This window comes from Lutra lutra, chromosome 2, assembly GCF_902655055.1.
Source record: "Lutra lutra chromosome 2, mLutLut1.2, whole genome shotgun sequence".
Taxonomy (NCBI): Eukaryota; Metazoa; Chordata; class Mammalia; order Carnivora; family Mustelidae; genus Lutra; species Lutra lutra.
Genome location: NC_062279.1, coordinates 22128620 through 22140378, shown reverse-complemented (window position 1 = coordinate 22140378; position 11759 = coordinate 22128620).

The following is an 11759-nucleotide window of genomic DNA, read 5'->3' as shown; positions in this document are numbered from 1 at the left end:
AGAAAATATTTATAAAGCATCTATCTGATGAGGAGTTAATAACCAAAATCATAAGGAACTCAAAAAGCTCAATAGTAGGAAAACAATCTGATTAAAACTGGGCAAGGACTTGAATAGTCTTTTTTTCTAAAGAAGACATACAAACGGCCAACAGATACAAGAAAAGTTGCTTAACATCACTAATTACCAGGAAAAGCAGATCAACACTGCAGTTAGGTATCACTGCACACCAGTTAAAATGGCTATCCTCAAAAAGACAAGAGATGAATGTTGATGAGGGTGTGAGAAAAAGAAAAACTTTGTGCACTATTGCTGGGAATATAAATTAGAACAGCCACTATTTAAAAAAAAAAAAAAAGTATGGCGGTTCCTCCAAAAAATAAAAGTAGAACTACCATATAATCCAGCAATTCCACTCTAGCGGTATATCCTAAGGAAATGAAATCACTATCTACCTTCTTATTGCATTAGTCACAATGAACAACACCTGAGAACAATCCAAGTGTCCATGATGGGATGAACAGATAAAGCAAATGTGGCACACACACACACAAACACACACACACATGTGCATGCCCATGCACATGAGGGAATAATATTCAGCCATGAGAAAGAAGGAAATTCTACCATTTGCTGCAACATAGATGGATCTTGAGGGCATTGCAATAAATGAAAATAAGTTGGACAAAGACAAATACTCCATGTTCTCCTTCTACTATTTAAAAATTCCCTATGCTGCATTTTTCATCCCCATGACCTATTTGTTTTATAACTGGAAGTTTGTATCTCTTAATCCCCTTCACCTATTTTCCCCACCCCCCCCACCCACCTTCCCTTCATGTTCTTTCTCTCTTATATCTGAAATCTTGAAAAGCAGAACTCATAGAAATGGAGAGAGTAGAATGGTGGTTGCCAGGGACTTGGGGACAAGGAAAAAGAAGAGATGTTGGTTAAAGTGATTTCTAGTTATAAGATAAATAAGTTCATGATATCTAAGGTATAGTATGGTGACTACAGTTAACAATACTGTACCAACATCTCAAAGTTGCTAAGACAGTTGATCTTCAGTGTTATCACAACACACATACACAAATGGCAATGTGAGATTAACTAACTAAATTAACTAAACTTGGGGCACCTGGGTGGCTCAGTGGGTTAAGCCTCTGCCCTTGGTCAGGTCATGATCTTAGGGTCCTGGGATCGAGTCCTGCATCAGGCTCTCTGCTCAGCAGGGAGCCTGCTTCCCTCTCCCCCTCTGCCTGCCTCTGTGCCTACTTGTGATCGCTCTCTCTCTGTCAAATAAATAAATAAAATCTTAAATTAATTAATTAATTAACTAAACTTATTGTGGTAATCGTTTCACTATATATGTGTATCAAGTTGTGTTAATCACCTTAAACTCACATATGTTACATGTCAATTATGCCTTGATAGATATGGAAAAAATACACTTAAAAGCTCAAAAGTCACCCATTTATTTTATAGAAAATGATAGATGTGATGGGTTCTGATGGGAACAAAGGAATACACACACACACACACGCACACTGGTTATTAGTATGGACAACCGTTAGTATAGAAAGGTAAAGTCAGGTGTATATTATCAAATACCCAACGTATTACAGAGACAGTGTGTGCTAAAAATCTGAAGAAGGCAAGAAAATTGGAGAAATATTTGAGGCAGAGGTGGAACTCAAGCTTGGCATTCAGATAGATATCTATATCTATATCTATATCTATATCTATATCTGGAAGAAGGATGCCATCACAGAAGTAAAAACTCCAGCAAAGACCCAGAAGCTGAAATCCTGGTTGTGTTGCTGTAAGAAAATAGGGAAGGGAAATGGAAGAGCAAGTAGACAAAGAGAGGAAAGTCACATGCTATCAATTTAATTATGTATAATCCTTCTTGAAATAGAATGTGGAGGAATTACTTTGTGGCAGGATTGGCAAATCTGCATTGACTTTTTGTTTTAATTCCAGTCATAATTGTTCTAGCTCATTTTTTCAAAAGATATTATTTATTTATTTAACAGACAGAGATCACAAGTATGCAGAGAGGCAGGCAGAGAGAGAGGGGGAAGCAGAGTCCTTGCTGAGCAGAGAGCCCAATGTGGGGCTCGATCCCAGGACCATGAGATCATGACCTGAGCTGAAGGCAGAGGCTTTAACCCACTGAGCCACCCAGGCACCCCAGTCCTAGCTCATTTTTGCAGATGGCAAGTACATCTTGCCATCTAGAGTACCAAAAGGAAGGAGATCGAGTATGAAACCAAAACAGTCCCTAGGAAAGTATATAAGATAAAAAGAAGGAAATCAAAGGGAAGGAACAAGCTTGAACATCAGATACAAAGGCAAGAAGGTTAAGAGATAGGTTGTATTGGATGCTGTGGTGTGTTGTCCAGAGCCCCCTTCAGGACCAGCTCACACATTTCCCATGTTCAGGAGTGTTTACTGCTCACCGCTCATAGCTGAATCCCTCTCTTGGAATTACCATTTCCCTCCCTCCCTCCCTCCCTCCCTCTCTCTCTCTCTCTCTTTCTTTTCTTTCTTTCTTTCTTTCTTTCTTTCTTTCTTTCTTTCTTTCTTTCTTTCTTTCTTTCTTTCTTTCTTTCTTTCTGTTTTATTTATTTATTTGACAGAGAGAAAGCAAGAGAGCGCAAGCAGGTGGAACAGCAGAGGGATGGGAGAAGCAGGCTTCCCACTGAGCAGGGAACCTGATGCGGGGCTCGATTCCAGGACCCTGGGATCATGACCTGAGCCAAAGGCAGACGCTTAACCAACTGAGCCACTCAGGTGCCCCTAGAATTGCCATTTTGAAAGGCTGCTGCTGCAGTCATGGCAGGATCCACTTGCAGGGGTTAGTCTACAACCAGTGACTAGCCAAGCATGGTGCAAAGTCCCAGGTCCCTTTCTTTGATTCAGGAGAACTCTGAAGGCCAATTCTAACTTCAGACCTCCCCATAGAAACTACTGAGGCTGCTATTCAACCCTTCCCTCTGTCAAATTCTGCTTCTTTCTTTCCTTTATAAGTGTTGCTCTGAAGAGCTCTCTGCTTTGAAGAACATGCATTATATACTTCTAGGTATTGGCTTGCCCTAAGAGGCCACACAGAGATGTTCCATACATCACACTTCTTGAGAGGAAATGATAAAATCATGGGCTGACTGGGTCAGCAAATGCTCTTAATACCTATTCTTGATTTTCAGAGATTTCACATGGAAAGATTGACATGAAATTATATAACTTGTTTAACAACTTATTATACATAGGGAATAACTGATCATTCTAAAGTTTCCTAGTCTTTCAGAATGGAAAAAAAAATCACCCTACTGGTAACTCATGTTTTCATTTTGTTGTTTAGCACTAGTACCTAAAGAAAAGTCAAATGTGATGGTCCATTTATCCTTTGAATGCTTTGCAGTTCACATTGTTTTGATGCCTGCTTCTTTTTCCTTGGTGATCCTAACAAATGATTGTTTTGGGTGGGAAGGTACTAATGAAATAAACTCTTATATCTAAAAATTTTTAAATGTTAGAGCTAAAAAGAACCTTCAAAATAATAAAAACTGGAATAGTTACAGTAACATAGTTATGTACGACTGTCACAGTGTTTTTTCTAGCTTAGACATCATTCATTTTTATGAGAACAACTGTCTCCAGAATAAATTCTTCTCAGGTAATTTTGGGGTCTTTTCAGAAATAGGTTTTGTGAAAAACCTTTTCTTGGCTTTTTCATAGTTTTAGACATTTAGTTCTCTTGTCCTATCTCATCTTGGAACCCAAAGTGGAAGCTTTGAAGCATTGCTTGTGCTACCACTATAGGTGCCCTCCAAAGACAATACTGCTTATGCTGCTATTTATTCAAAGTGATTCCACTTCTGACTCCACCTGTGATAGCTGACTAGAATCTTCCAGAGAACCCAATATCTGCACACAGAGTAGCAGATGAAAGATGTTTGCCCAATGCCAACCCATTACTGTAGAGTCCATATTTTTTTTAAGATCTTCATTCTAGATTAAGATCCTCATTCTAGAGCTCAAAAAGTAGTCTACTGAGGGGCGCCTGGGTGGCTCAGTGGGTTAAGCCGCTGCCTTCGGCTCAGGTCATGATCTCGGAGTCCTGGGATCGAGCCCCGCATCGGGTTCTCTGCTCTCTCGGGGAGCCTGCTTCCTCCTCTCTCTCTGCCTGCCTCTCTGCCTGCTTGTGATCTCTCTGTCAAAAAAAAAAAAAAAAAAGTATTAATAAAAATTAAAAAAAAAAAGTAGTCTACTGACTCACTACCTATGTTTGGATAAGTTAAAAAAAAATCTCTCAAAGGCTCAGTTTCCTCATCTGCAGAATGGACTAAATAGTTGTGAACATTAAGTGATATGTTGTGCTGTTTCTCAAAACCTTTATTAAGTAAGTCACTAAAATAACACAAAAACATAGGAGAGGAAAGAGAAACAAAGCCTAGCCAAGTACACTACTGCCTTAATTTCATGAGTGAAACTACATTTTAACACCAAACACATAGAATATAGAACTGGCAATTTTACACAACCCTCTTTCTGTCATATGTTTATATATCTATATAGTCATGTATAAATGCCCTTGGATGTGGTATTCTTTGGAACATGTCTGGTACTTTTCATTGAGAGGTTCTTCATAAATCTCATGTCTTATTCTTTTTTTTTTTTAAGATTTTATTTATTTATTTGACAGAGAGAGATCACAAGTAGATGGAGAGGCAGGCAGAGAGAGAGAGAGAGAGAGGGAAGCAGGCTCCGTGCTGAGCAGAGAGCCCGATACGGGACTCGATCCCAGGACCCTGAGATCATGACCTGAGCCGAAGGCAGCGGCTTAACCCACTGAGCCACCCAGGCACCCTCATGTCTTCTTCTTAAAATGGTATTTCGACTTTGCCAAGATGTATGAGATTTTATATCTCCTGAGATAGCCTGAATTTGAGGTAATATATTTCCCAAACTAGGCTTAAACAACTCTACTTTATTTTTTTTCTTTAAAGATTTACTTATTTATTTGACAGACAAAGACACACAGAGAGAGGGAAAACAAGCAGGGGGAGTGGGAAAGGGAGAAGCACTGAGCAAAAAGTCTGACGTGGGCCTCAATCTCAGAACCCTGGGATCACGACCTGAGCTGAAGGCAGATGCCTGGCAACTGAGCGACCCAGGTGACCACAACTCTACTTTATCTTAACCAGCCTCAGGCCTTCCAAGATTGGGGACTAAACTTAAACCAGAAGGTGACAGCTAGAATGAGGCCCTGAATATGCTGACTACTCTAAACTCTAAGATCAAATCATTGTTTTAGATTCTATATGTGGTAACTAATTTCATCATTTGTCTTACCTCAGTGACAGTGATGTAAGACTCTACATAACAGAATGAAAGAAAGACCATTTTAGAGCTTGATAGATAAAGAAGCTTAACTGTATTTAGGGCATAAATCATAGGTGTGGTCTAGATATTGATAATGCATCAATTTATATTCTAATAAATAAAAATGCTTTGAGGTGATGGTTAGAGTGCTTTTCATCTTGAGAGCATTTTATGAACATTGACTAATTTATCATTATTTACAAGCCAATTAATTTTCACTACCCTGAGGTAGGAATTGTAATTATGACAGACTGGCAGATGGGAAAAAAGAAATTGGGGAGAGAATCAAAAAAGAATTATGAGTTTAATAGACCTGAATTAGATGGATATTTACTATTCAATTTAAATGCCATAAAATAGAATGTGCAGTGGATATTTTGGGGAGACACTTTTACTAAATACTTTTAGGTCATTCATGTACTTACTCTTAACCTCACTTCCTCCCTCCCTCACGCATTTATTTACTGAATGCATCCATTTAACAAATGTTTATTGATGTAAGTACTAAAAATACAAACTTAAGTAAGATATATTCACTGTTCTTAAGAAGTTTATGGTACCCTAAAAGAAACAAACATGTAAGCAGATAATGGCGAAGTGGTGTTACTGGGACACCGGGTAAATTACCAACTTGAACCAGGGACTTGTGGACAGTTAAAGCTTCTCAAATAAGATCTTGCTTCCACAGGATCTTAAAAGATGATATTTATTATACAGGCATGCTGGCAGAGGGTAACCAAGACAGAAGGAACTCTATGCTTGAAATCCCAGATGTATGAAAGAGCATAGGATTTGAAGGGAAAACCAGTAATTCTTCTTCATTGCCAATTTGGATACCTTTTATTTCTCTTTGTTGTCTGATTGCTGTTGCTAGGACTTCTAATACTATGTTGAACAAGAGTGATGAGAGTGGGCATCCTTGTAGTGTTCCTGATCTCAACGGGAAGGCTGTAAGCTTTTTCCCATTGAGGATGATATTTGCTGTGGGTTTTTCATAGATAGATTTGATGAAGTTTGGGAATGTTCCCTCTATCCCTATACTTTGAAGCGTTTTAATCAGGAATGGATGCTGAAAACCAGTAATTCTTAAAGGTCGTAATGTAGGTATAGATTGAAAGTATGGGGAATATGAAAACAGAAAATAGGAACAATGTCATGGTATCATGTGCATTAGACATTAACCCAAAGGATATTGGAGGTCTTGTTAAAATTATTTTTTCAGAGTCACTCTTCAAAAATTTGGGTTCAATAGGCTGATGTAGGATTTGGTTATCTATATTTTAAACAAGCACACACAGATTTTTCAGATGCAGATTTTTGGCTATGTCTTGAGAAACTTATACAGGTAATGATGAGCCATTGAAGGGACTTCAATAAGAAAACAACACAATCAGATTTATATTTTAGAAAAGTAAGTATGATAGTAATGTGGGGAGTGGATTGGAGTTGGCTAGAGATGAAGCAAAAGTTGGAAGAGAAGACAGAATTCTATTTCAGTTCAAAAAAAAAAAAAGAGGAAAGTTCGATCTAAAGTAGCTGAGAGGGTTTAGAAAGAAAAAAACTTTGAGGGATATCTGGGGAAAGGGCTAAGGGATTGGCTTAAGGTGAAGGGATGAAGAGAGGAAAGTTTAAGATTACATCTAAATTTAAAAAAAAAGATTACATCTAAATTGTTTAAACACAGTTCTGAGTGGTTCTGGAACCACAGAGTAGTAGTCTGGAAGGAGAGAACATCTCTGTTTACACATGGAGCTTCAGAAGTATGTGCTTAGAGGAAAGATGTTCAAACCTTAGGTATGCATATGGCCTTTGTGGAGCAGAATTAGTGACTACAATGTGCTGTAATTCCAACTGAATAATGAGACAGATAATGCCATTTTATTTGTTGGATAGTTGAAAGGAGAGACCATAGGGAGAACAGTTAGTTGGCTATTAAGATTATCAGTGAGGTAATGACTATAATCATTGTAATAAACCATAGGAAGGGAGTCAAATGTTAGAACTATTTCAAAAGAAGACAGGATTTTATGACCAGTTAGAGATGGCTGATCAGGGAAATAAAATATAAAATTAACATTTCAGGGCAAATATTAAGAAGTTGGAGGTGATGATGAACTAGAGTAATTGGCAAGGAGAATGAGTTAAGGGGTGAGTGAGCAGCTGAGTTTACTTTTGGAGATAATGATATTGGGATATTCGTGGGATATTTAAGGGGATGAGGAATCAATAGGTACTTGACACCCCTGAACAAGATCTCCAGTGAAAGATTTATGTAGATTCAGCTGCCTCAACCCACAATAGTGATACTACTTCAGGATGAGAAAGTGGAATTACTACCAGTTACTGTATGATGACCAGAGTTTACCAGAGTACACTGCTGTTTACAACATTGGGAAAGTTGCTTCATTTTGATCTCCTTCCAGTTGTCAAAAGAAGAATAGCACAGAATATTAATCAAGAACATGTGTGTAGGATAGTCCAAGATGGCAGCAGAGTACAAGACCTTAGTTTTGTCTGGTCTCAGTAATTTAGCCAAGGAGCTATCAAATCATTCTGAACACCTGCAAACTCAACTGGATAGCTAAAAAAGAATTGCCACAATTCTACAGATAGAAAAGAGACCACTTTCTGCAATTAGGAGGTGCAGAGAAGTGAATCCAAGGTGACACATGGGAAGACAAACCATGGGGGTAGGACGCCTCCATAAGCCATCACCAGAAAGTTTTAGAGCACTGGAGAACAAAATTGGAACTCTTACAAGTCTGCTCCAGTGAGGGTCATCCCTGCCTGAAAGGTATTCAGGTGGCAAAGCAGAACAGAATCTTAGGTGGGAGAGTATGGTTTCAGGATTCCTGGGGTCACAGAAATAATAGGGAGTGCCTGAATGAGGCAACGTTCCCAAGCATTGGAGTGGGGAAGCTGGCTACAATCAGTGAGCCCAGGAGTGGACTTCCAGTTTTGGGTTGCCATAAACCATGAGTCACAGCATGGTCTGGTGACTGCTCTCCAAGCTGGCCCAGTGAGTTGCAGAACCAGCAAGATTCCCCTTACTCCCCTGGGACAAATGGCACAGGAGCATGCCAGAGGAGTCTGCAGGGTTTGGAGACTCAAAAGAAGGTCATGTGCCTGAGATAGAAATGCTCGGTCACAGGCTGGGTGGGCACGGAGTGCAGTTGGACATCAGGGAAATAGGAGTGACTGACTGCTTTTCCCTGAGGGTGCTCTGAGGAGTGACACCACAAGCTTTTGCCACAAGGGGTGGAGACTGGGAGGCTGCCATTTTCACTCTCATCCTCTGAAGCAGCATGGAAAGCCTTCAGGGAAAAAATGTCACATAGAGCAACCCAGAGCAACCCAGTCACTTAGCCTGGCCCCCTGGCAAGGGCAGTGCAATTCCACCTGGGACAAAGACACCTGAGAACTAGTGCAACAGGCCCCTCTCCCCAGAAGATCAGCAAGAACATCTGTCTAAGACCAAGTTTACATATCACTCAGAACTGCAAAACTCCAGCGGTGGAGGAAAATAGTATGCAGAATTTGTGTTTTTTCCCCCCACAATTCTTTACCCCTACAATTTTAATTTTTTCCTCTTTCCTTTTTCAACCAATTTATTTTATGAACTTTTAAAAAATCTTTATAAAATTTTCATCTTTACATTTACATTATATCCTTTCATTGTGTCCAATTTTATTTATATACATATGTGTATATATATAAGTTTTTCTTTCTTTACAATTTTGGGATGCAGTTTCTTCTAACAAGCTAACCAAAATACACCCAGAATCTAGTGTATTTCTCTGTTCTCTTCATTTGTCTGATCATATCCTCTCCCTCCACCTCCTCTTTCTTCTTCTTCTTCTTCTTCTTCTTCTTCTTCTTCTTCTTCTTCTTCTTCCTCTTCCTCCTCCTCCTCCTTCTCTTCTTCTTCTTCTTTTTGGCTAAAGTCTTTTTACATTTTCATCTTTACAGTCACATTCTATCATTTCAATGTATTTTATTTTATTTTATTTATGTATGTATATATCAGTTTCTCTTTTTTTTACACTATTGGGAAGTCATTTTTTCTAACAAACAGACCAAAATACACTGAGGATAAGGTATATTGCTCTGTTCTGTTCATCAGTCTGTTTATATTCCTTGTTTTTTTTTTATATTTTAATTTTCACTTTTAAAGTTACATTCTATCCTTTCATTCTATTTGATTTCATTCTTGTACATATATAAGTTTTTCTTTCTTTATAATTTTGGGATCTAGTTTTCAAACAAACAAAAATTATTCTGTTCACCTGTCTGACTATATACTCTCTCTGTCTTTTTAAATTTTGTTGTTGTTATTGTTTCAGGTCTCTTCTGATTTCCTTGGTGTATATTTCTCTGGGGTTGTTGTTGTCATTTTAGAATTTTGTTCTCTCATTCATCTATGATTCTCTTGACTGACAAGACTGAAGAACTCACCTCAAAAAAGAGAACAAGAGGGGTGCCTGGGTGGCTCAGTGAGTTAAAGCCTCTGCCTTTGGCTCAGGTCATGATCCAAGGGTCCTGGGATTGAGCCCTGCATCAGCTCTCTGCTCATCAGGGAGCCTGCTCCCTCCTCTCTCTCTGCCTGCCTCTCTGCCTACCTGTGATCTCTGTCTGTCAAATAAATAAATAAATCTTTTAAAAAAGAGAGAGAGAGAGAGAGCAAGAGGCAGTACTGACTGCCAGGGACCTAATCAGTATGGGTGTAAGTAAAATGTCAGAACTAGATTTTAGAATAATGATTATAAAGATACTAGCTGAGTTTGAAAAAGCATAGAAGACACTAGAGAATCACTTTTTAGAGAAATAAAAGAACTAAAATCTATTCAAGTAGAAATCAAAAAGGCTATTAATGAGGTGCAATAAAAAATGGATGCTATAACTGCTAGGACAAATGAGGCAGAAAAGAAATTAGTGATATAGAAGACAAAATGTTGGAGACTGAAGTAGAGAAAAAGAGAGATAATGAACTATTGGATTACAATGGGAGAATTTGAGAGATAAGTGATACCATAAAGCAAAACAATATTAGAATAATTGGGATCCCAGAAGAAGAGAAAATGGGGGGGTAAAGTAGATTGGAGGAAATTATAGCAGAGAACGTCCCTAATCTGGGAAAGAAACAGGCATTCAAGTCCATGAGGCACAGAAACCCCCCCCTTAAAAAAATCAATAAAAATAGGTCAACACTCCAACATACAATAGTGAAGCTTGCAAATCTCAGAGATAAAGAGAAAATTCTGAAAATGGCTAGGTAAAGGGGTCCATAATTTACAAGGGTAGAAAGATTAGAAAGGCAGAAGTCCTATTCACAGAGACCTAACAGGCCAGAAAGGACTGGCATGATATATTCAGAGCACTAAATGAGAAAAATTTGCAGCCAAGAATATTTTATCCAGCAATACTGTCATTCAGAATGGAAGGAGAGATAAAGAGCTTCCAGGACAAACAGAAACTAAAAGAATTTGTGATCACTAAACCAGCCCTACCAGAAATATTAAAGGGGATCCTTTAAGCAAAAAGAAAGCCCAAAAGTGACATAGACCAGAAAGGAATGGAGACAATATGCAGAAACACTGACTATACAGGTAACATAATGGCACTAAATTCACACCTTTCAATAGTTTCTCTGAACGTAAATGGGCTAAATGCCCCAATCAAAAGACACAGGGTATCAGATTGGATAAAAAAGCAAGATCCATTGATATATTGTCTCCAAGAGATTCATTTTAGACCCAAAGACACCTCCAGATTTAAAGTGAGGGGGTGGAAAGCCATTTATTGTGCTAATTAACATAAAAAAGAAAAGCTGGGGTGGAAATCTCTATATCAGACAAATTAGATTTTAAACCAAAGACTGTAGTAAGAGCTCAGGAAGCACACTTTATTATTAATCCAACAAGATTATCTAATAATTGTGAATATTTATGCCCCTAACATGGGAGAAGCCAATTATATAATCCAAGTAATAGCACATGGATGATAATACAATAATACTAGGGGACTTTAACACCCCAGTCACAGCAATGGACAGATCATCTAAGCAGATCGACAATGAAACAAAGGCTTTGAATGACACACTGGACCAGATGGACTTCACAGATATATTAAGAGCTTTCCATTCTAAAGCAAAACAATATACATTCTTTTTGAGTGCACATGGAACATTCTCCAGAATAGATCACATCCTGGGTCACAAATCAGATCTCAACCAGTAGCAAAAGACTGGGATCATTCCCTGCATATTTGCAGACCACAGTGCTTTGAAACTAGAACTCAATCACAAGAGGGAAGTTGAAAAGAACTCAAATAGATGGAGGCTAAAGAGCATCCTACTAAAGAATGAATGGGTC